The sequence below is a fragment of the Schistocerca gregaria genome, chromosome 3 (genome assembly GCF_023897955.1).
Source record: "Schistocerca gregaria isolate iqSchGreg1 chromosome 3, iqSchGreg1.2, whole genome shotgun sequence".
NCBI lineage: Eukaryota > Metazoa > Arthropoda > Insecta > Orthoptera > Acrididae > Schistocerca > Schistocerca gregaria.
The window spans coordinates 940,358,052-940,383,758 of record NC_064922.1 but is presented as its reverse complement, the minus strand read 5'-3'; the positions used below and the strand labels follow the sequence as shown (position 1 = coordinate 940,383,758).

The 25,707-nt window shown below is 42.4% G+C and overlaps 1 protein-coding gene across 2 annotated transcripts in view; it reads left to right on the top strand.

Moving 5' to 3' along the window:
- Positions 1-21,743: 21,743 nt before the first annotated feature.
- Positions 21,744-25,707, top strand: part of LOC126355848 (activating transcription factor 7-interacting protein 1) — a 280,695-nt gene continuing 276,731 nt past the window's right edge. The window contains exon 1 of one of the 2 annotated variants that reach the window (XM_050006328.1): positions 21,744-21,950. The gene's annotated coding sequence lies outside the window, so the exon portion shown is untranslated. The remainder of the gene's footprint in view (positions 21,951-25,707) is intronic. The other variant, XM_050006319.1, reaches the window with a different exon arrangement.

Below are 25,707 nucleotides of genomic sequence, written 5' to 3'. Positions count from 1 at the left end.
GCCTCTTATGAAAGTGGCTGAAGAAACATTCAACCCAAAAGGAAGGCGTTTAAACTGGTAGCAATCACATAGCAGAGGAATGCAGTATATTACCTGCATGACGAATTCAACATTAATTCCCAGTAGCTGGACCGGAGGTCAACCGATAATAAAACTTTCACATCGTGAAAGCGTTGCAAAAGGTCCTCCAGTCCTTCTGGCCTATCCATCTCGGATATAATAATCGTATTTATTTGCCGCGAGTCCAACACCAGATGCACGGACTTGTCCCGCTTTGGTACAACGAGAAACGGTGAGTTATAGGAGCTCCTTGCTTGCTCTATTACACCCTGTTCCAGCATCCTACTTATTTCGGCTCCCACGCTACTCTTTTACACCAGCGGAATAGGGTAGGGTTTAATAAAAGAAACGGTAGACGCTCGCGCACTGTAAAATGGTACAAAAATACACTGATTGTCCCCAAGACTCCGAAAATACTCGGGCATGGCTTCTCAGAATGTGACACGGTTCCACCCGATTAGCTTCCATAGCTACCACACCAGCAATACATCTGTTGACAATGCTCGTGAAAACAGCGTTCCTCTCATGCTCACTGGATTGTGAGTCCAGGTCACTAATCAGATTGACAAAAACCTCCTGCCCAATTCACGACTCACTTCTAACGTGAAATTTCAGACAGCTCACCTCAGACTCCTTGCACAAAACACATTCCTCAACGACAGCCATAACACCTGCAGCCACATCAATTAGGGCACGGTGTGCATCCATAAGATCAGTCCCCAATATCATGGCCTCGTTCATTAGTGGCATCACAACAAAAAACTGAGCTCGAACTCATGACCTTGACACATGAAGTTTGCTCGAGCCTGTATTTTGATTTTGACACATCGCGCCCCTGACTGTGGTTCCTCTCACCTGGAAAGTCGTCCAACTCCCCGTCTCTTCACACCTTCGACATTCTGCCTCACCAATGAGCGAAAAGGGGCTGCCACTATCGAGGACTCCTCGAATGGAAACGGACACGACCGGACTTACCACCGGCACACAAATACTGTGGCCCTCCCTCAACAAATCTTCCCAAGTGTCGTCTTCCTCTATCAAATGTATTCTAATATCGACAATACCGCTGGTCCTCTGTAGGTTGACGCCTTGGGCGTCAGTCAACTGCCACTGCAGTTGGTGCAGGGAGTGGCAACTGACCCTTAACGTAGACAAATGTAAAGTGTTGCGAATACATAGAAAGAAGGATCCTCTATTGTATGGCTACATGATAGCGGAACAAACACTGGTAGCAGTTACTTCTGTAAAATATCTGGGAGTATGCGTACGGAAGCGTCTGAGGTGGAATGATCATATAAAATTAATTGTTGGTAAGGCGGGTGCCAGGTTGAGGTTCATTGGGACAGTCCTCAGAAAGTGTAGTCCATCAACAAAGGAGGTGCCTTACAAAACACTCGTTCGACCTATACTTGAGGATTGGTCATCAGTGTGGGATCCGTACCAGATCGGGTTGACGGAGGAGAGAGAGAAGATCCAAAGAAGAGCGGCGCGTTTCGTCACAGGGTTATTTGGTAATCGTGATAGCGTTACGGAGATGTTTAGCAGACTCAAGTGGCAGACTCTGCAAGAGAGGCGCCCTGCATCGCGGTGTAGCTCGCTATCCAGGTTTCGAGATGGTTCGGTTCTACTTATACCTCCTGAGGAGATCACGAATGTAAAATTAGAGAGATTCGAGCGCGCACGGAGGCTTTCCGGCAGTCGTTCTTCCCGCGAACCGTACGCGACTGGAACAGACAAGGGAGGTAATGAAAGTGGCACGTAAAGTGCCCTCCGCCACACACCGCTGAATGGCTTGCGGAGTATAAATGTAGATGTAGTGTAGATGATTAGGGGCATTAAGCGGATTGTGTCGGGGGTTTGCCGGACGAATTTCTATACCATTCCGGGGCTGGTCAAGACTACCGTTCCCTAGTCTCCCATAGTTACGCCTGAATTGCTGTTAATTTCCATATCTCCTGCCCCTCTGGGGTGTCTCCGATTCCCTCTTGGCGATCGGTGACCATTGGCGCTACCCGAGTTCCACGAAGAGTCGCGACGCTGCCATCGCTCGCTCTGCGACGCCCAGGTGAGCCGTTGCGTCTTGAGTGCCACCTCCCCGACGGCTGCGTCTCCGCTCGTGTGCAGTTGCTCGTAGACACTCCGCGCTGCCAATCGCGTCGCACTCAAGTTCTAGTAGCAGATTACGGAAGCCCTCTATGTCGTCCTTACACCGCCCTGCAAGGATAACATGCCGCAATTGCATGGGAAATTTTCCCAGGCAAATGCGAATAATTTCCGCAGGTTCACAGGGATCGTCTAAATACTCATTCGCCTGCAGCGTGTGTTCAAACATCGGCGCAGGGCTGGAGAATTTCGACCGGTTGAGTCCCGGAAGCGTGACAAGTCCGTGTTTTACTCGACTTCGGGCTGCTACTTGTAACCTCCCCCTCACTCATCGACCGTAATGACGGTCAAAAATTAAACCGCGTGTACCTAATGCCAATTTGGGAATAGCAATCATAACCGAAATTAATCTGTCGGTAAAGAGGGATGAAAGGGTTACATCTAAATGAAAGGAAAAATGCAAATGAAATTGGTTCAAATGGCTCTGAGCACTATGGGATCTGAGGTCTAGAACTTAGAACTACTTAAACCTAACTAACCTAAGGACGTCGTACACGTCCATGCCCGAGGCAGGATTCGAACCTGCGACCGTAGCGGTCGCGCGGTTACGGACTGAAGCGCCTATAACCGCTCGGCCACACCGGCCGCCAAATGAAATTGGTGGAAATTAATTTTGAGAAAAGTGTAAAATTAATCAAGAAAGTAAATGTGCAGTCGTCACATTAACAATTAATTGGCGTTAACTAGATATTTGAGATTTGGGGAAAATTATGGTCGCCTTTCCTATGGACAACTACTATAATAACTGAAAAAGAAAGGTTATTGCACATATAATGAGCACTAAAAGCATGGCAACTGAAGGTTGACATGTGTCGTGTGAAAACTGAATGTTTGTCAGAAGTAATAAATTTCGCTACACTCTGACTTAATTTAGCAAAAGAATTAATAAATCCGGAAAATTGAAAGTTAATTTAGTGACTGAAATTAATAGAGAGATTTGTTTCTGAAGCACTACGAAATTCAATAAAATAAGGTTAGTCTTGGGCTACCTCAACAATTATTTCAAAAACTACTTGAATCTACGCAATTTAGAAATAAGAGATTTAACTTTGAACTGGAATTAAATCGTTCTGAACAATTAACAATAGTAAAATTTAGTACATACCAAGCTGAGCTGCAGTCACAGGTAAGCTAAAATATGGTAACAAAACTCGCACTCTTAATTTGTGCTTGCGTAATCTAAATATTGCAGCCAGCTACAAATACTGTAACTTAACTTTGAAATTAACGCAATGAAACGAAATTATATTTCTTTAATGCTGACGTTTGAATATCAACGACACACGGGGTCATTTCGGAAAAGGAAGGGACCCTGCTTGGTAAAGCAATTGGGACAATGAGCAACAAAGGTTCATGCTACGTTGCTGTAATTTTGTGAGGCAAATTGAACAGTTTGAATAAATGAGGTCCGCCACACAGTTCTAAAACTTTACGTGCTTCCAGCCTTTCTTGTTGGTTGATTGAAGGTTTGAAGCCGTCGATCGGGGAGGTGGCGACAGTCACTCATTGTCGGCCGTCGCTGTTGCAGAAGCTGGATGTTGGCGCGCCTCCTTCTCGACACGGTCACCAGGCGAAACGGGCTGTTGATGTGCGCCAGCTAATGCTTCCCGTCCGCGACACCGTGTCAGAAACTACCATAGCAATTCGAGCGCAATTACATGCTGCCAAACCTCGAAAGCGCGGCAACTCGCGGGAGCGTCACACAACACACCTGCTCCACCGCCCTACCCCAGCCAGACTCTGCTCCGCCCGCGCTCCACACGGCAGAGTTGACACTACCCAAGATGTGCTAAACACTTTGGTTCTCCACACGACCTATCGATGTATTCGTTCGATAGCATAGTTTTCCCTAGGGCAGACCCAGCGTAAAAATACAAATAATATTTACAATACAAACCAATTATACATCGACATAAATGCATAAATATATATATATACAAATTGTAAAACAATTACAATATATAAAGAAACAGAAATGTCATATCTTCAGGTGACAAAATAAGGAAAAAATTTATAGTACAACAGATGGAAATAGGAGGATACGCATTTCGGGCGTTACATACTGACCAGTAAATCGAAAGAAAATGCTGTCGAAAATCCCTGACCGAGCAGCAGTTGCGTGGAACTGACATACGCCCCGCTGGCTCACCTTCGAGATTACCACACATGTATTCAATTTAGTGCGCATTTGGCCACGTCGGAAGAAGGGAGAGTTCGAATTATTGTAACCAGGCCTGCGGGTGAATCCCGTGGCCGAATTACAGGAAACTTCAAACTTCCTCCCCGTCAAAAAGTGTTTGAAATCAAATTCATGATTTCCACTCCTTGGCGAACGTTCCTGGGGGGACCCGCGCCGGTCGCACGTGGCACGAGAACCGCGATCGTAACGATAGTCAGACTCGCCATGGTTCCCGGAATCACTGTAGGAGTAATTGCCATTGCGCTCATTTATTCAAACTTCGTGGGCCGTTACACCTTTCATTTGTAATTCTAAACGGGCCATGCGCTCACATAGCACTTTGGTTACCCCTTCTTTATCTCACACAGTCCGTGTTGAAATTTCAATAGCGACCGTATTTCGTCTGTGTCAGCTAATGACAATGAACTCGTCTCCCTATCACCGTCAGATTTGCTTGCTACTGTGTCCGAGATTTTGGCTCTCTCTTCCCGCATCTTTCGCCCTAGATCTCGCTCGAGGACCATTAGAACCTGGCCATGGGTTTCTACCTGGGCTCTGAAGTTGACGGGGCACTTAGCAGCAGCGTCTTCTACTCGGGACACAAGAACCGAGTAGTCACTCTCGTATTGTTCCTCTAACGCGCGGAGTTTCCCAGCGACCCTTTCTCCTTGCTCCATAATATCCCGCTGCCCTCCTCTAAAGCACAAATGCATTGGTCGGTGATCTGCAGCTTATCACCGATACGACGTACTATTTCATTACTTAATTTTGTAGTAACTTCCTCGAGATGCCCCTTATTCTCTTATGCTTGCTTTTAAAACTCTTCTGCTTGCTTTTTATTCCCCTTCATTAACTGTTGTAGGATAGCCTGAAAAGGATTTACACTGACCGACTGGTTAGAATTTGCTGCAATGGGCCCAGGACGCACAACGCTTGGACCTGAGTTTTCCTCCTGGCCGGACTCTACGCTTTGGATTCGTCCTTGTTCAGCATTTTTGCCTGACGGGTTCTCCCGATTGCGGCTCCCTGAACAGCTAAGCGTCTCCATCGTATAGTTACTTACTCCCTGTTCAAGGCAAAAAAATAACACCAAAAGGCTCCTAATCGACTCACATTCCCCACACAGCACTCAAAACAATTACTACAGTATACCGACACACGCCACTGATCAAGAATCACTAATTACCACACTTGTAATGTAATGAAATAATAAATTACAATGCCTACAAAGCAACACATAAAAAGATAAAACAAGAAAACAATGCCATCTACACCTATAGTTCAAAACAACGCAAAAGTTGTTCTGCGTTGTGCAAAGGCAATATCCAAGTTAGCACGTCCAAAAGAAATTAAACTAAACATAGCTGCACATAAGAATTTCTATGGTTTACCGGAATCCTAGAGCAGGGTAAGCCACGTGCAAGTAGCGTGAGTATAGGGTCGCTGTGTGTAAGGTGCGTGAAGCGCACTTTGAATAAGAAGTCAACGTAAAATATTGGGTTGTCACCAACTGTAGCCACACGACAAATAAAGAGGTTGGCCTGAGTCGGAAAATTACTTAATTATTTCATAAGAATAACTCATCAAAGAGAATTTATTATAAAGTCACTCATAAAGAATAGGCTGTAATTAATGGCCGTTAGAATTGCTATACCAAAAAAAAATGCAGATGATAAACGGGTATTCATTGGACAAATATATTATACTAGAACTAACATGTGATTACATTTTCACGCAATTTGGGTGCATAGATCCTGAGAAATCGGTACCCAGAACAACCAACTCTGCCGGTATAACGGCCTTGATACGTCTGGGCATTGAGTCAAACACAACTTCGATGGAGTACAGCTGCCCATGCAGCTTCAACACGATACCACAGTTCATCAAGTGTAGTGACTGGCGTATTGTGACGAGCCAGTTGCTCGGCCACCATTGACCAGACGTTTTCAATTGGTGAGAGATCTGGAGAATGTGCTGGCCACGGCGGCAGTCGAACATGTTCTGTATCCAGAAAGGCCCGTATAGGACCTGCAACATGCGGTCGTGCATTATCCTGCTGAAATATATGGTATCGTAGGGATCGAATGATGGGTAGAGCCACGGGTCGCAACACATCTGAAATGTAATGTCGATTGTTCAAAGTGCCGCCAATGCGAACAAGAGGTGACCGAGACGTGTAACCAATGGCACACCATACCATCACGTTGGGTGATGCGCCAGTACGACGATGACAAATACACGCTTCCAATGTGCGTTCACCGCGATGTCGCCAAACACGGATGCGACCATCATGATGCTGTAAACAAAACCTGGATTCATCCGAAAAAGTGACGTTTTGTCATTCGTGTACCCAGGTTCGTCGTTGAGTACACCATCGCATGCGCTCCTGTCTGTGATGCAGCGTCAAGGGTAACCGCAGCCGTGGTCTCCGAGCTGATTCCGTGCTGCTGCAAACGTCGTCGAACTGTTCGTGCAGATGGCTGTTGTCTTGCAAACGCCCCCATCTGTTGACCCAGGGATCGAGACGTGGCTGCGCGATCCGTTACAGCCATGCAGATAAGATGCCTGTCATCTCGACTGCTAGTGATACGAGACCGTTGGGATCCAGCACGGCGTTCCGTATTACCCTCCTGAACCCACCGATTCCATATTCTGCTAACAGTCATGGGATCTCGACCAACGCGAGCAGCAATATCGCTATACGATAAACCGCAATCGTGATAGGCTACAATCCGACCTTTATCAAAGTCGGAAATACGATGGTACGCATTTCTCCTCCTTACACGAGGAATCACAACATTTCACCAGGCAACGCCGGTCAACTGCTGTTTGTGTATGAGAGATCGGTTGGAAACTTTCCTCATGTCAGCACGTTGTATGTGACGCCACCGGCGCCAATCTTGTGTGAATGCTCTGAAAAGCTAATCATTTGCATATCACAGCATCTTCTTCCTGTCGGTTAAATTTCGCGTCTGTAGCACGTCATCTTCGTGGTGTAGCACTTTTAATGACCAGTAGTGTATTAATATGATCCCGGCATTGGTCACGTGAATTAAATACTAAAATAAAGCAAAGAGTGCTTGGACACTGCGTAAGAGCAGCTTGCAGCAACATTCCTGAAAACAAGATCTATTCTACAGCAGTTGTTTAAAATAAAAAGAGAACACTAATTATTGGACCTGTGCATATGGAAACGCCGTGGATGGGCTAACAAGGAAAACTACTAGGTAAATGACGTAGGTAACTGAGACAAGTAACATCGGAAAGCAAATAAAATGATAATGAAACGGGACTACATGACCCTTTCACATTATACACAAACGTCGCGCGATAAGGCACTAACTGATTGGAGAAGTCGACCTCAATCACCCTTGCTCCCACTCATAGAACCGTTGTTATACCTCAGACTAACGGTATACTCATTTCCACATGAGACTGGCAACATCAAAAGGAACAGTCTTCCAAAAGGCGGTGGCACAGAGTTAGAGTCTATTACCATGGTCCAGTGTCTCGGCTACTTGCTCACCAAAATGAAAGGACTTTAACCGTATCAGCAGAGAAGCCATGCACACAACAACAAATATTCAAAATACTCTTTTCGTCATGCCACACAGTAAGGTTCAGCGACATCCCACTAAAACACAACATAAAGAAATTCAGTGCACACAAATCTAAATTTTAAGTTTCTCCGAAAATGCATCATACCTGTAGTTCCGGGGAAAGATGGCTTGCAAGTTCAAAACATCAACACATAACGGGAAGTACATCAATTAAGAACTGTGAGGCCGGAAAACGAGGCTGCGCAGCCCAGATTAATCGTTACTGTTGCCCAGTGTGATTAGTGAAGTAGGAATTGGCAACGAAGCTCCTCGAAGAGGAAAAAATTACGGACACGTCAAGTGAGTAACAGCAGGGTAAGGGAATTTATCGCCCTTGTGCATCACGTTCTGATCAAGACCTCAAAGAATACGATCTCTTAATACATAGCATGGATTTAGAACATACCGTTCTTGCGCAACATAGTCTCATGAAGTAATGAGGGATAGGCGCTACAGTCTGGAACCGCGTGACCGCTACGATCGCAGGTTCGAATCCTGCCTCAGGCATGGATGTATGTGATGTCCTTAGCTTAGTTAGGTTTAAGTAGTTCTAAGTTCTAGGGGACTGATGCCCTCAGAAGTTAAGTCCCATCGTGCTCAGAGCCATTTGAACCATCTCAAATTTATTAGACATTTGTAAATTTCAAGAAGGTTTTTAATTCTGTCTCCCACAAATTGATTCGAATCAAACTGCATCTCTATGGACTATTATCCCGGTTGTGCGTCTGGGTTCGTTAATTTCCTGCTAGAAAGGCCACAATTCGTAGTAACTGACATTTAGGTGTAGATGTAGAGTAAAATAGAAGCGATGCTTGGCGTTCCTCAAGGAAGCGTTATAGGCCTTCTTCTGTTTCTTATGTACAGCAATAAATGATTTTGGTATATAAATGATTTAAGCGACTATCTGAGCAGTCATCTTAGGCTGTTTGGAGAGGACGCGGTCATTTACCGTTTAGTAAAGTCTTCAGGTCAAAACCAATAGCAAAATGCTTTAGACAAGCCATTTGTAGGGTGTAAAAAGTGGCAATCGACCCGAAATGATATATAGAGACTGGGGTAATTCATTGAGTACTAAAAGGAATTCGTTAAGTTTCGGTTGGTCGCGCGGGATTACCCGAGCGGTCTCAGGCGCTGCAGTCATGGACTGTGCGGCTGGTCCCGGCGGAAGTTCGAGTCCTCCCTCAGGCATGTGTGTGTGTGTGTTTGTCCTTAGGATAATTTAGGTTAAGTAGTGTGTAAGCTTAGGGACTGATGGCCTTAGCGGTTATGTCCCATAAGATTTCACACACAAAAAGTTTCGGTTACACGATAAATCACACGAATCTAAAGGCTGTCAATTCAACTAAATATTTAAGTATAACAATCACGAACAGCTTAAAATGGAACAGTCACATTGTAAGGCGAACCAAACATTGCGTTTCGTTGGCAGAATACTTAGAAGATTGAACAAATCCACTAAAGTTCCGCTTTACGCTTGTCCGTCCTCTGCTCCTCTGCCAGAACATTGCTGCGCAGTATGAGATCCTTGCCAGATACGTTCGACGGAGGACATGGAAAAAGTTCAAAGAAGTGCAGCTCGTTTTGTATTATCGCGAAATAGCGAAGAGGATGTCACAAATATGACAAGCGGCTTGGGGTGGCAAACATTAAAATAGAGGGTTCTTTTTGTTGCAACGAGATCTCTTCACTCCGACTTTCTCCTCAGAATGCGAAAATATTTTGTTGACGCCCCCCTATGTGGCGAGGAAGCAGAGCCCGCAGCTCGCTTGCTTAGCCCGGTGGTAACGTGATCGCTTCCGGTGCAAAGGGGCCCGGGTTCGATTCACGGCCGATTTGGAGATTTTCTTCGCTCGGAGAGTGGGTGTTGTGTTGCCCTCGTCATCATTTCATCCTCGTTACCGGCGCGGAAGTCGCCCAGTGTGGCGTCGACTGAACTTCCCCAGAAGGGGCCTCCCGGTCAACGATGCCAAACGCTCACTTCATTTCAGAGCTCGCACGGAAAGATTTACGTGTTCGCTGTTCGAGAGTGGAACGGAAGAGAAATAGTCTGAAAGTGGTTCGATCAACTCCGTGCCAGGCACTTAAGTGTGAATCGCAGAGTAATTACGTAGCTGTAGATGCGGATTGGATAAAGCAAAGGGAAAGTTCGTCCTTCACCAGTATTACTTCTACATTCTGTCATCTCTGAAGCTGAGTCCTACAATAAGTTACTCCACTCTACTACAAGTTTATTGAGCTAGTGCTGCTGTCACTTCTTATTTACTACAGCACAAAACGACATCTAAAGTAGGGAAAGGTACCATATTAATAGAAATATTATGTGGCTTCAACTAGGCCGCATTGCAGTCCTCTGCTTCTAAAGAAAGGACGAAATTATTTATCCGGTTAGCGGATTTTGTGCAGTCTCTTTTCTTGCTAGTTTGTAATCCGTTACTGTATAAAATTCTTTAGGCTGTTGATCTGATGTAGACCCTTTACATTCCCAGAGTCTGGCTTGACCAAACTATACCTGGGATCGCTGATTTTCTCTTCAATACTGCATGGGGCTTCCTATTTCAGACAGAGCATAGGTATTTTCGTTTGAGTTGGTGAGCAAAGTTCATTGAGCTCAGAGGTGATGAGGTATCTCGAAAGAACGACCTCCTGCATAACAGCAAGCACGGATTTCGAAAAAAAAGATCACGTAAAACCCAACTCGATCTTTTCTCACACGACATCCATTGGCTGGGAGGGGTCGACAAAATGTTGAAAGATACATGTATTCTAATTACTTGTGTTTATTTCCATATCAAAATCCAGAAACTGACAATACAGGCGAAATGATATTCAAATGCTCTCACCGATAATTAACACTTCATACACAATAATTGTAACCAATGCCAACGTCTTAATAAATATTTAATATTGCAACGTGTGGCAACTTCTTAATAAACATATAATAACGACAATGATGAGATAAAAGAAATTATTCAGATGTTGAAGGGAGACGAAAATTTAATAGTCATGGGTAACTGGAATTCGAGAGTACGAAAAGGGAGAGATGCAAACATAGTAGACGAATATGGATTGGGGGTAAGAAATGAAAAAGGAAGCCCTCTGGTAGAATTTTGCACAGAGCATAACTTGGTTCCAGAATCATAAAAGAAGGTTGTACACGTGGAAGAATCCTGGAGATACTAGAAGGTATCAGATAGATTATATAATGGTAAGACAGAGATTTAGGAACCAGGTTTTAAATTGTAAGACATTTCCAGGGCAGATGTGGACTCCGACCACAATCTATTGGTTATGAACTGTAGATTAAAACTGAAGAAACTGCAAAAAGGTGAGAATTTAAGGAGATGCGACCTGGATAACTGACTAAACCAGAGGTTGTATAGAGTTTTAGGGAGAGCATAAAGGAACCATGGACAGAAATGGAGGGAAGAAGTAGAGTAGAAGAAGAATGGGTAGCCTTGAGGGATGGAGTAGTGAAGGCAGCAGAGGATCAAGTAGGTAAAAAGACGTGGGATAGTAGAAATCCTTGGGTAACAGAAGAAATATTGAATTTAATTGATGAAAGGAGAAAATAAAAAAGTCGGTAAATGAAGCAAGCAAAAAGGAATACAAACATCTCAAAAATGAGATCGACAGGAAGTGCAAAATGGCTAACCAGGGATGGCTAGAGGACAAATGTAAGGATGTAGAGGCTTATCTCACTATGGGTAAACAGATACTGCCTACAGGAAAATTAAAGAGACCTTCGCAGAGAAGAGAACCCCTTGAATGAATATCAAGAGCTCAGATGGAAAACCAGTTCTAAGCAAAGAAGGGAAAGCACAAAGGTGGAAGGAGTATATAGAGGGTCTATACAAGGGCGATGTACTTCAGGACACTATTATGGAAATGGAAGAGAATTTAGATGAAGATGAAATGGGAGATACGATACTGTGTGAAGAGTTTGACAGAGCACTGAAAGACCTGAGTCGAAACAAGGCCCCAGGAGTAGACAACATTCCATTAGAACTACTGACAGCCTTGGGAGAGCCAGTCCTGACAAAACTCTGCCACCTGGTGAGCAAGATGTATGAAACAGGCGAAATACCCTCAAACGTCAAGAAGAATATAATAATTCCAATCCCAAAGAAAGCAGGTGTTGACAGATGTGAAAATTACCGAACAATCAGTTTAATAATACACAGCTCCGAAATGCTAGCACGAATTCTGTACAGACGAATGGAAAAACTGATAGAAACCGACCTCGGGGAGGATCGGTTTGGATTCCGTAGACATATTGGAACATGTGAGGCAATACTGACCTTACGACTTATCTTAGAAGAAAGATTAAGGAAAGTCAAACCTACGTTTCTAGCATTTGTAGACTTAGAGAAAGCTTTTGACAATGTGGACTGGAACACTCTCTTTCAAATTCTAAAGGTGGCAGGGATAAAATACAGGGAGCGAAAGGCTATTTACAATTTGTACAGAACCCAGATGGCACTTATAAGAGTCGAGGGGCATGAAAGGGGAGCTGTGGTTGGGAAAGGAGTGAGACAGGGTTGTAGCCTCTCCTCAATGTTATTCAATACTGGGTTGTAGCCTCTCCTGATGTTATTCAATATGTATATTGAGCAAGCAGTAAGGGAAACAAAAGAAAAATTCGGGGTAAGTATTAAAATCCATGGAGAAGAAATCAAAACTTTGAGGTTCGCCGATGACATTGTAATTCTGTCAGAGACAGTAAAGGACTTGGAAGCGCAGTTTAACGGAATGGATAGTGTTTTGAAAGGAGGATATAAGATGAACATCAACAAAAGCAAAACGAGGATAATGGAATGTAGTCGAATAAAGTCGGGTGATGCTGAGGGAATTAGATTAGGAAATGAGACACTTAAAGTAGTAAAGGAATTTTGCTATTTGTGGAGCAAAATAACAGATGATGGTCGAAGTAGAGAAGATATAAAATGTATACTGGCAATGGCAAGGAAAGCGTTTCTGAAGAAGAGAAATTTGTTAACATCGAGCATAGATTTAAGTATCAGGAAGTCGTTTCTGAAAGTATTTGTATGGAGTGTAGCCACATATGGACGTGAAATGTGGACGATAAATAGTTTAGACAAAAAGAGAATAGAAGCTTTCGAAATGTGGTGCTACAGAAGAATGCTGAAGATTAGATGGGTAGATCATATAACTAATGAGAAGGTATTCAATAGGATTGGGGAGAAGAGAAGTGTGTGCCACAACTTGACTAGAAGAAGGGATAGGTTGGTAGGACATGTTCTGAGGCATCATGGGATCACCTATTTGGTATTGGAGGGCAGCGTGGAGGGTAAAAATCGTAGAGGGAGACCAAGAGATGAATACACTAAGCAGATTCAGAAGGATGTAGGTTGCAGTACGTACTGGGAGATAAAGAAGTCTGCACAGGATAGAGTAGCATGGAGAGCTGCATCAAACCAGTCTCTGTACTGAATACCACAACAACACAGACTACAGAAACGCAAATCCGACTAATCTAACATGAGGGTTGGGGGAAATCTGCGAATAATCGTGCAAGTACTTAGTGATTGTAATCAAAATGGCTCTGAGCACTATGGGACTGAGCAACTGAGAACTACTCAAACCTAACTAACCTAAGGACATCACCACATCCATGCCCGAGGCAGTATTCGAACCTGCGACCGTAGCAGTCGCGCGGTTCTGGACTGAAGTGCCTAGAACCACTCGGTCACAGAGGCCGGCGTGATTATAATCAAAGTGGTTAAAATAGAGTAGAATTTATGAAGGTACTATACAGAATTATAGAAGGTAGTACGTAACAACTGTTGTGGAATTTGGGGTCAAACTGTTCATGACTTCACCAGGCGAATCTTCAGGGTGCGGCTCCTACGATTAAAATTATGAACTGGCTTGAAACTCCCTAAGTCTCACGCAGTAGCACGTCGGAATGATCATACTGTAGGTATCGACGACTGAAGTACTATGACTTCAGTCAGTGGCGGCTCCAGCGACTCTCTCGTGCAGCTAAGTACTGGACAACCCAAAAATCTTCTAAGTCCCCCGAACGCATCAGATATGCTGGTGGCCGAAACTGGCGAAGATAGCGGAGTGTTAGCAGCAGCACTCCACGACAAGACCCTCACTGAAGCAGGTGACACAACGATACGAGCGAGTCGAGACAAGTGTTGAGTCAAGTGATCTCTGTGCGAAACACTCCAACGAGGAAACTTCATTATATTCTTAATCTGATTGGCCGGTCTCTGAATCTACCGAGCTCCAGTTGTTCAAAGTGATCCATAGAGAGCTCCGGTCCCCGTTTCTGGATTATATTTTAGTTGCTTACCCAGTAATGTCCATTCTATTATTCTCATCTGTAAAGAGTCGTTCCACACTATCCCTGTCTCTCTCATTCATCAATGAGGCAGCTTTCAGTCACCACTGTCACGCTTTTCTGTCTCTGTGAAATAGTTTGGATGAACCAATTTCTGTAGGTCTTACATCCTTAAACAATGTTTTTGTAAGAGGTACACAGTCGGTAGCGTCTCACAGTTTTCAGAGGTCTACCTTGGGACTCCCTTTCCAACTGCAGGATACCGATGTGCGGCATCCATTCCAGGAGTCTGCTTTCTGCAGTCAGTTGACAATAGTGCCATACACAAAAAATTCTTCCTCTCCTCACATCAGAAAAACATTTGCATAAAAGGGGTCACCACAGGATTGTCTAACTGTTGACCATCTGTACGGTGGCAGTCTGGGATGTCACAAAGGTGTGTTTGGGGCCCATCTATGGCAACGACTGTTTCCCCTCGATATCCTTCTCAGAAGAGTTCAGCAGGGTTGCTGGCTGTTCTGACGTTCGGCTCTGCACCCGTGTTGGCCAGTTTGCCTCCAAAACATTCCCTTATTTCCAACTAGCATCCAGTTCTGTCTCAGATTACTACAGAATATGACCATCATTTGTACTAGAGATAGGCAAAACTGTTCTTTTCAGAGATCGGGTCAGAACTGTTCACTCCCTGAAATGAACTAGCTCTTTTTCATGACTCACCACTCATTCACAATAGAAAATAAATGGAAGGCACATTGCCCTTTAAACTTGGTTTATTCCAGTACTACACCTGTATTTTGATCCTATTTTGAAGTAACACGGATAATGAGTACGAATTTTGTATTGTTTATTGAAATTTCCACGATATGACAAAGTTTTTGATTATTGATTTATTTTGCACTATCGTGGTTTTTTGGGTGATCGGAAAATGTTGTAACTTGAGATTTACATTAACAATATATCTGGCTATAATGTATTAAAATTTCATTAACCTCGTACAAATACATTGCAAGCCATATATTTTTAAAGTGAACGTTTCCTTCTAAAGACGCCTAAAATCGCAAAATCCGTACTACAATAAGAAAAAAATATATAAATTTGACTGTAAGACCAAAGTGCTGCATATAGCCTTCTGCAGAATCAAACAAGGAAAATATTGATGTATCACCTTTTGCTATACATTTATTGGTTCACTCGTAATTAAAGCGTAAATTCGAGTGACCATAATAAAAAATCCTATAGTAAGAGGAGCTGTCAGGAACCTAATCCGATCAGTTTAAACAAATAAAAATAAAATAAAAACAAATGATGTATTGTTGTTGTGGTGGTGGTCTTCAGTCCTGAGACTGGTTTGATGCAGCTCTGCATGCTACTCTATCCTGTGCAAGCTCTTCATCTCCCAGTACTTACTGCAACCTACATCCTTCTGAATCTGTTTAGTGTATTCATCTCTTGATCTCCCTCTACGATTTTTACCCTCAACGCTGCCCTCCAATGCTAAATTTGTGATCCCTTGATGCCTCAGAACATGTCCTACTAACCGATCCCTTCTTCTAGTCAAGTTGTGCCACAAACTTCTCTTCTCTCCAATCCTATTCAATACCTCCTCATTAGTTATGTGATATACCCACCTAATCTTCAACATTCTTCTGTAGCACCACATTTCGAAAGCTTCTATTCTCTTCTTGTCCAAACTAGTTATCGTCCATGTTTCACTTCCATACAAGGCTACACTCCATACAAGTACTTTCAGAGTATGATGTATACATAACATAATTAAGTAATATACATAACGGTATTACTACGAAGAACAATATCCAGTAGAGGCAAACTCCGATGCAGAGGCGCTGAGTCGAGCCGCGAGCTGTATTACTGCGTGAGCTAAGACCGGAGTGACACCCGAGTTGCTTTGCTCAACGCCCTAGCTAGAGTCGAGAACGGTGGGGTGAGCTTTGAGCGGGCAAGTTCCGTGGGTGGGGGAGCGGTGAGCTCCGAGACAAATCGTCCGTTCTCTTGCGAGCAGGTTATTGCAAGTAGTTCTTATGTTCTCCGCTACTCTCTGTCCTGTTGCTCGCATCAGCTGCCCAGAAGGCAGGACGTGCGACTGAAACGATCGCCGACTGAGTGCGATGCTAAGTTAAGCTACGCCAGACACTGCACGCGCCACGCGCCAGAGGAAGCACAGAGACGGCACGGCATATGTGAAACACAAAATCCAATGGGGCACTGCACAATGCAGGCAGAAGCAGGGCAGAGGCCTGCGCTGGCTGTGTTGTGTGGCGTGCGTGCAGTGTGCTCTAACCAGCAGAGGCCCCGCTGATCTGCTCCGACTCTCTCTCTCTCTCTCTCTCTCTCTCTCTCTCTCTCTCTCTCTCTGCTGTGGGAAGCGTTTGGAGCTACCGTTCTTTTTTTCTGAATCACTGATTGTTCACTCCTTTGAAAGATTCAACTCTATGAATTAGCTCAGGAGCGGATCTCCCATCTCTAATTTGTACATTCAATATCAATTCATTTCTCTGATTGCAATTAACTGTTCAGCTAGAAGGTGCATCTCTAATACGAATTTGTATGAATTTAGATATGTTGCACCACTGTTCCAAATAACTGTCCCGTAACAAAGCCATGGACAAAGGCAGTCAGATAGATGCAGCATTTTTCGATTAACGAGTTGCATTTGACTCAGTACTACAGATGTCGAAGTAACTTCAGCCATGGCAAGCCATCCTGGGCTTACATTTCAGCAAGATGTCTCCCGCACATGGCGAGAGTTTCTACTACTTGTCTTCGTGCTAGCCAAATCCTACCTCGGCCAGCAAAGAAGCCAGATCTCTGCCCAGTTGAGAATGTTCGGAGCATTACGGGCAGGACCCTCCAACCAACTCGGGATTTTGGCGATATAACGCGCAAACTGGACAGAATTTGGCACGACATCCAACAAATCTATCAATCAATGCCAAGCCGAATAGCTGCTTGCGTAAGGCCGGTATTACACTATCAAATTTCTTTGTCCAATATCTTTGTCAAATATCTCTGTCAAAGAAACTTGATAATGTAATAGGGAACTTTGTCAAATGTCGTCAAATATTTGATCAAATCTAGAGACTCGTTGTAGATTTGATCAAAGAAGTCGCTTGTCTTCTGTTCACTGCAATGTGACATGTTAACACGTGGAGCGCTAGTATCGCTGAAGTGTTCTGTCATCTGTAGTGTTTTTATAAACATTGCCAGTAAATACAACTGGTGTGTACCGACAACTACAAAATTAATAGAGATGTATGAAGCTGATGAGGCGCTTTACAGCATGAGGCACCCTGAATACAAAAATTGATTAAGAAGATTGGAGACTTAACCTAACCTAACCTAACCCTCTCCTGTAGCAAGGAATCGGAGTGTTACAGTGAGCCTGTCTTCTGCAGATATAGCAGTTCTTAAGTGAATATTGTGCTTTCTGATATGTGGATACACTTCACTGAGCACACATATGCTCATCCATTCTTAAGTAATTTATGTACGACTTGACGTCCTCCACTATAAGCTCACGTAACATGTTTTGTTGAATGCTTCTATCATGTCGTCGTAAAACGCACGGCTTCACCCAGTAACGTTTCCTTTTTTTCCGCTTCTCTTCCGCATGTGCACACAGCGCAACTGTGGTACATGCAACTGCTGCGGTTAATAAAAAGTTGTTTGTGTCAGCCATCTTGAACTTTGACGAAAAATATGATGACAATGTAATACCCCTTTTCAGCACCACGTCAAAGATTTTTGTTAAATATATTTCACGAATATTTGATCACATCTTTGATCAAATCTTTGACAAAGAAATTTGATAGTGTAATACCGGCATTAGGGCCAAAGATGACTTGCTGAATTTGTGAGGCTCTTTATTTTCAATAAAATCATTCAGCTTTTCTAAAATTGTAATCATTTGTTTGCTTGTACATGTTCATCACATCTACCGATTTCTGCCCCATTCGGATAATTTCTCAGTCGTGCGTCATTTTTTTTTTCTTTGATGCAGCAGGTACTACGTGCTTGATGCCAAATTTAGCTCTAGAGGCACGATAGGCACTCAACCTCACCGAATCAGTTGTATATAAAAACATGGCAATTTTAGACTCTTGCTCCCTCTTGGATAAATTTCTGCAAACGCCCATGCACAGAGCAGCAAAACAGGCATCATCCCATCTCTTGGTAAGAGTTAAAAACTTTTCCTAGGTTGATACTGTATTACTTTTGTACAGTTTGAGGATCTATTCCCCTGACGTCTTTTGGAGCACCTACAGCTGTCCTCTGTGCAATATGAGTTTTCCACATGCTCAAAGCGTTGCCACAACAGCACATAGTACAACATCAAAATAAATCTACGGAACAAGGGCGAAAAATTTACAGAAATATCTGTCAGACAGGAAAGCTTTAGCTTGGATTAAGAAAAAAGACTAGCAGACGTTTTATTCCTGGATTGTTTAGGACGACCGTTTTAGATCTTGCCTCATCATAGGGCTCAGCCATAACCCAGCGGGCTATCATAGGGAATATTTAGATAGCGGTACTGGTAACGGCGTATCAGTCAATTGTCAGGGCGGAGTGGGAGGGGGTTTGGGGGGGGGGGGGGGAGGGGCGAGCGAGCATTTGCCCCCTTCAAAGTCTGCAGAAGGGGAGTGAGATACAGTTTCTGCCCCCACAAATTGACTTAGAACCAACCATAAAAATTATCCTGTACTTCACCAAACACATGTTTATTCTGATGACAACATTTCCAGTATCGTCAGTGTCCTCTGAGAAGTCATTCGACGACTTGCGGCAACTTAAAATTTGCACCAGGTCAACAGTGACACAGTCAAGACTCGCTCATCAACTCCTCCTTCATGTTCATCAAAACGGGTCTGGGAAAATTAATCTCACAGATGTCATGAAAGAATTTGTTTCCCGAGCTGTGGAATCGAAAGCTACGTTCGAAAACTCTGCGTAAGATTTTTGGAGACTACGAAGAAACAAAATAAACGCCTGCTTCTTGAATTGCGGTCTACTGCAAATCTGAACTATTGTTCGGAAGTCGTCTGGAAGAAAAGTAGAACTAATGTCTTCTCAGTTATGTCGTTTTTCAAAGGAACTGAACTGTTTTCAGGATTCAGAACCTATAAAACTGGATCCATATTTACGACTTTCAATATTAATGAATTGTTTCGCTTTATAAAACAAGACAGCAGTGACTGAATAACACCTTCCCACACTATCGAAATAGATATTTGCTTAACGGCTTTGCAATCTATTGCAAGAAGTATGCCTAATTCACATTAGAAGAAAGCAAAGAATAGGTTTGTTAGCCCTCCTCCTCCAAAAAATATCAGTGAATAACTTCATATATCCCCCCTCCCTCCCCAACAAAAAAAAATTATTGGTTCATCACTGGGTGCTGGATATATTTGTGAGGTAGTTTCGTTTCCACCATTTGCCTCGCAACCAAGGAAAACATGCAGAAATCCTTGACCCGAACAGAGACATTGTAACTAGGAAATATTTTTGTTTATTGCTGGGAAAACGTCTCAGTCAAAAAGATATAATCATAGTCATTGGCGTCCGCAAGGAGAGATAACAGGGGACATTGCCCATTCTTGGAGTCTGGGTATAGGTTTTTTATTCATTATACAACCTGCTCGAATTTCTAGCAGTCATTGTCACTGAGTTCAGACGTAATTATGCCGGTTTCCTTTCTTGCGGCTGCGGTTTCGGCGCTGATCTGCAGTCAAATGGATACGAACATTTTGCAGAAACGTGACGAGAAGTAACAGCTTCAATCTTTTGCTGACGCCTTCTCGTTCAGACCTTACACGTCACTCGAAAAACGAAAAGAGCATTTCGTGCGCTAGAAGGGAGGGAGAAAAATGTGACATTTCAAGGTTAAAAAGGTGCTCTCCAGAACTGAGACATTCTCAAAGACTGTGGGTACAACTCAAGAATCACATGTAGCCACAGTAATGTGACGAACTGGAGTGACGATGAGTACCTTGGTTCAGTCATTGGCTACCAAAATTTGATTCTATAGCGGGTTTGAGGATGATTCTGGGAGGTTTTCCAGATTCATCTATAGTCTTATATTGGTCCTGGACTACGCTTCATCTTACAAACCCATAAAACGTAGTTTTCAAAACACATTTTCCTCAACTTTACTTATGAAGTCGAAGTTAAAAAATAGAAATCATAAAGGCAATTGAATAAATCCGCTGGCGTGAAGAGATGTGAAGTCTTTTAACCAAACATAGTGTTATTACTCGTAAATGGCTCAAAGTTGAATGAAGCGTTTTTAAAGATTATTCTCAGTTTCTCCACTTCGGGGGACGGGGGCTAATGTGGCGTTTTTGTTCAAATCCAGGTTTAGTTTTTCAGTCACTCTGATTTTTCATTTTTAGATTCATCATAAAGTTGTAGGTCTATTAAATAATTATTTTTGTGAATATTTTCTAGCTTTATTTCAGAAACCAGTGGATGGCCTGGATTTAATGAAACATTAAAAGGTACACGTGTGTACTATTGAAATATGCTTACCGCATAGGTACCTAAGTAATCCTTCAAAATACTACCAGTGAATACATAACTTTCAGTCTTTTGAGATATAATAGGTTCTGCCTTTTGAGATACAATAAGTTTTGTATATTTCTTGTCAAATTTAGTTTTTGGGGCACCACGCGTTTTCCAACTCACCAAATCAGTTATTACAAAACTAGCAAGTTTATCGTGCCCCGCTTGGAAAAGTTTCTGCGGTTGCTCATGATACTATGGCGTGTTTAATTTTTCGTGTGCAGAATATTTGTCTTGGACGTTGTGGGTTATACAGAATATAGCGTATATTGTGTTACATTTGCCCAAACCTTATGAATATTTTATAGTAAGTAATTTGGACATAGAACATGTATCCGTTGATGGTGCGTACTATGTGTCTTCGTGCGAGTGTTTCTTATACGGAAATGCAGCACGGGAGACATCTGGTAGCGCTACGCGGAGCACTGCAGTCGATGTATAGACAAACAAGATGGCGTCGGTTAGCAATTCCAGAAGCGACCGATAGAGGGCCACAAAGAACATCGCTCTTTCACGTCGACATATTTTTCTTCGTAACATGAAACGTTGCACGAACCGATTCTAGGCTTGCTGCAATCTTTCCAAATTTCATATTCGGAAACCGTATCTTATACAGCGATCCATTATACCCAATAAGATTCTACCATAATTCGAGATAAAGAACAATCCGTTCATTTTGAAAGTACTATAAAATACGTTTTCCAGTGAAGAGATAATATGTAAAGTGTAATCTCTTGGAAATTATAACAAAACATACTTTACATATGAATCCTATGATTTCTTTGCCTATGAAGCACATGGTTTGTTGTACACAGTCTAACCTAAATAAAAAGAAATACTCGTAGATGAACACGTAGTATTTCACTGTCAGTTTCTTGTACCTTTCTCTCAGCTGGAGGGAAGGATTTGTGTAATACCGGACGCATTTGAGCATTGATTCATACAGGCGATCACCATGCTAGCAAAAAGCAGTGCGTAAAGTACGTGGTGGATTCTCAATAGTGTAGAATAAATGTATGCATCACTTACTTGAGTGTTAAGTTCTGTCTACAAATATCGCAGAGTAAGTACTGAGTAATTAACATTTATCTTTGCTTTAAATTTCTGTTTTGTTCACTTCGTAGACTCGAAATTGCTCTCATATACAACCGTTAAAACATGCCCTTCTCTTTGTCGGCCTGCTTTACAAACTGGTGTAAAGGTTCAGGTGATGTAAACATAACTTTAATTTTGTCCTGTCTCTTCTGAGGAACTTGTTCAACAGTATGTATGGATATCTAGCAAAAGCACTCACTGCAGGCGTGCCTGCTTATTTTAATATGCCCATGAAGCCACAGTGTCAAAAATTAGACTTAATTATACTGCCAACAGATGTTCGTTCATTGGTGAATTTATTACCGCAGTCTGTAGAACCAACTGAAGACTTACACCTTACAGATCAGGATAGTGCATACGAAAAATGAACAGGCTGTCAAATCCGTAACTCAATTATATTTCACCAGTACATTTTAAACAATAGACCTAAATATAGGGGGTGCTGTCAGTAACCAATTCGTAATCTCTTCATCTTTGAATGTATTATGCCTCAAATTCTTTCGCTTTAAGAGACCCTGTAAGTACAGCTCTAATTTGTTCTATTTATGATTAAAATAAAAAAATTCCGCCATACTTTTTCCCGAGCAACTACATATAAGATTCAAAATATCAACTTTTAACAAATTCAGATAGGACTGAAATCATGAACTGAATATGTATCTCGACGTTGTTGTGAAATGTTTCAAAAGAAATGTAGCTACTGATCATTTTCAAACTTTCATTATTGTATCTGTCTCGTACTCCTTTCTTAACATGCAGGAGCGGCTGGCATAATTGAATATACGTATTTACCTTCCTATCCTTCTCACCTGAAGATTCGGTGTGCAGCAAGTTCTTTTTCTTTCTTTTTTCCTTTTGTTCAACAAATTACTCTTATCTAGATGGAAAATAAATAGAACTCTTCTTTAACTATTAGCGCCAGTTATCTACCCAAAAAATCAAGTATGTAAGCTGTAAGTGCAGCCATGAAAATTAACAAATTTAATGTTCCACAAAAATGTATTGCATCTTTGCCCAGTTATTGCCATTATATATTTTTCTGACAAATATGTCTTATCACCTAAATTCAAAGTTAAGTGTATAGCTGCCACATGTTTACCTTTATGGCTTTTGCCAGCCACTTGCACCATACCATCATACAAGCTGTTCTTGTTCGGTTTCATAATACAAGACGTCCTCCAAATGAAGACAAAATAATTTGCGTACCTATATCTCTCTCTTCCACTCCATGTGTGTCTCTGATCTTTTCTGATCAGACGCACGTGCCACGCCCTTAGCCATTACTCTTTTGTTGTCGTTGTCTTCAACTCGAGTATGGTTTAATGATGATCTTCACGCAAGTCTGTGTTGTGCAAGCCTTTTCATCTTCACTACTGTAACTTAACGTCCATCTGTTCCTCCGTCTACGATCCTTATCCCCCGCCAATGGCTTTCGTAGACATTAATGCAAAAAGGGGGGGGGGGGGGGGTAAGAGGAGGTAAAACTATAAATTTTTTAAAAATATTTTATATATATATATATATATATATATATATATATATATATATAAATGAGTTCATGAGTTGGGGGACGTGTGATGCCACAAGAACTAACTTCTAGAAGTGTATGAGAGTTCTGCAATGAATAAAAACTGAACTCTGTATTCTAGGGAGAGGGGGCGTTGGCTATAATGTGATGCCCCAGAATGTCTTATTAGCCTGAATCTTCTTGCAGTCAAGTTGTGTCATAATTTTTTTCTCTCCCCGATTAGATTCAGTACTTCCTCATTAGTTATACTGTCAGCGTTCTCCCGTAGAACATTTCAAAAGTTTCGGTTCTCTTCTTGCCTGTATTAAAAGTGGCTGGTTGCTGTATTTCTTCAAGTAATTGTATTACCGTTGTTTTACTTTTGTTGATGCCCATCTTATAACGTCTTTTCAGGACACTATCTATTCCGTTCAACTGTGCTTCTCTTTTTACATATGAGAAATTCAGGCAGTATTTTACCATATTTTAATGTACAAAAACTGGGAGTATTCAAGGTAGTGCGGTTCATCTCATATAGTTTTCATTTCCTTGGACATTTTTAGGAAATCATTTTTACAGATAATTCTGTCATAGTACTGAACACATGCTACATTTTCAATGTTGTACAGTGTGAGCAACAACAGCTTTAAATTTCCAACAGTGAGCTTATTCCGCTCATCCGCCCATTGACCGTTTAGCAGAGAAAAATATTCACCCTGCATCTGCATTATCTGCAGGTATGGCAAAATAGTACCGTATGACTCTTAGCAGCTCATTCCAATCAACATTACTACTCATATATTGGTACCATTTCTCCGCAACACTTTTCCGTAAGCAGCTCTTTCCAATCAACACTACTACTCACCTATTGGTACCATTTCTCAGCAACACTTTTTCCTGCCAAAGTTGCACGTAGTGCGTTCCTAAAGCACTTACTTCATCAAAGAGTCTAAAGTCATCAATAACAGTATTAACGTCTCTTAAAAGTGACGAAGTTTTTTCCACTGCTTGTCGCTCTGGCTCTTTTTCCAGAGCTAAGTACTGAAATACAGACATGCCACTGTATTGGGACATGCATTTATTAATATAATTCTAAGTAACTGTGGGAAGAGTGTACATTTCACTCTCAAAGACTTTAACTAAATTTTCGGCAACGCATTTAGTAGTAATTTCCTTTACTTTTAAAGGGACAAAATTATTTTCTGCCCTTTCATGCAAGCTAGCGCCTTGTAAAGCAGAGTAGAGTTCTAGAAAAGTTTTGTTCTCACTTTTAACGTGTAGAGTTTTTGATTTCGCAAAAAAAAAACCATTACACTATGTACACTACCTAAAAGTTCGATAAATTCCCAGGATGAGTTGCCAGAGCGATGATTCAAAGTATCCACTATGGATGAAATTCAGAAACTGAAGTGATAAATAATATATTTTTATTTACACGTTCTGAAAACGGATGGTTTTGCAAAAACAGTCCAAAACCGTTTGGGGGGTCGAGGAAGAGTCTCAAAAACGGATAGCCCCCGGTTAAATCGGTTAATACCGTAATGCTGGTGCATGGCTGTTTGTAACCTGGGGGCTATAAGATAGTCAAGACCGGGAGAGAAATCTCTAGCAGCTGGCTGCGCTGTTGCCAGCTCTTAACTGTGAAGCACAAAACGACTGCACGAGGAAACAATAGGGAGATGCCTTGTCATAGAGACATACATAAAATCGCGTTACTTGACTGGTTGGGGGAGTCGTGCGCGATTTTTCATGGAGATTATTTTCACGATTCTGCTGTACGGGTAATGTAGCTCCACTACCAAGGGCGTACCGAGCGATGGGTAGGGGCGGCAGCTGTGACCCCCACCCCCCTCCGATGGTTCCTTCCTGCCCCCCCCCCCTCCCCTCAGCCGATGCGCTAACGGAACTTGCACCCTGCCAGTAACACACAAGACGTACTAATTCAGTTCCAATCTTAAGAATGCCAGAACACGTGATAATATCGAATACTAGCAAATATGCCGAGAGCCAATTGTCACGAAATCTTCAAAACTATTAAGCGATTTACCGTGTACGCTCCTGCTTACTTTAGACTATGCCATGTCTACACAAAACATAACCAATGGCCTTGAAATTCTAACATGGCCTGCAGGTGCCTCGCTATACGGCGTGTACGATAAAATTTAATTCGGGGGAAGGTTAAGAACAGCAATAGAACTACCTAATATAACAACCTATT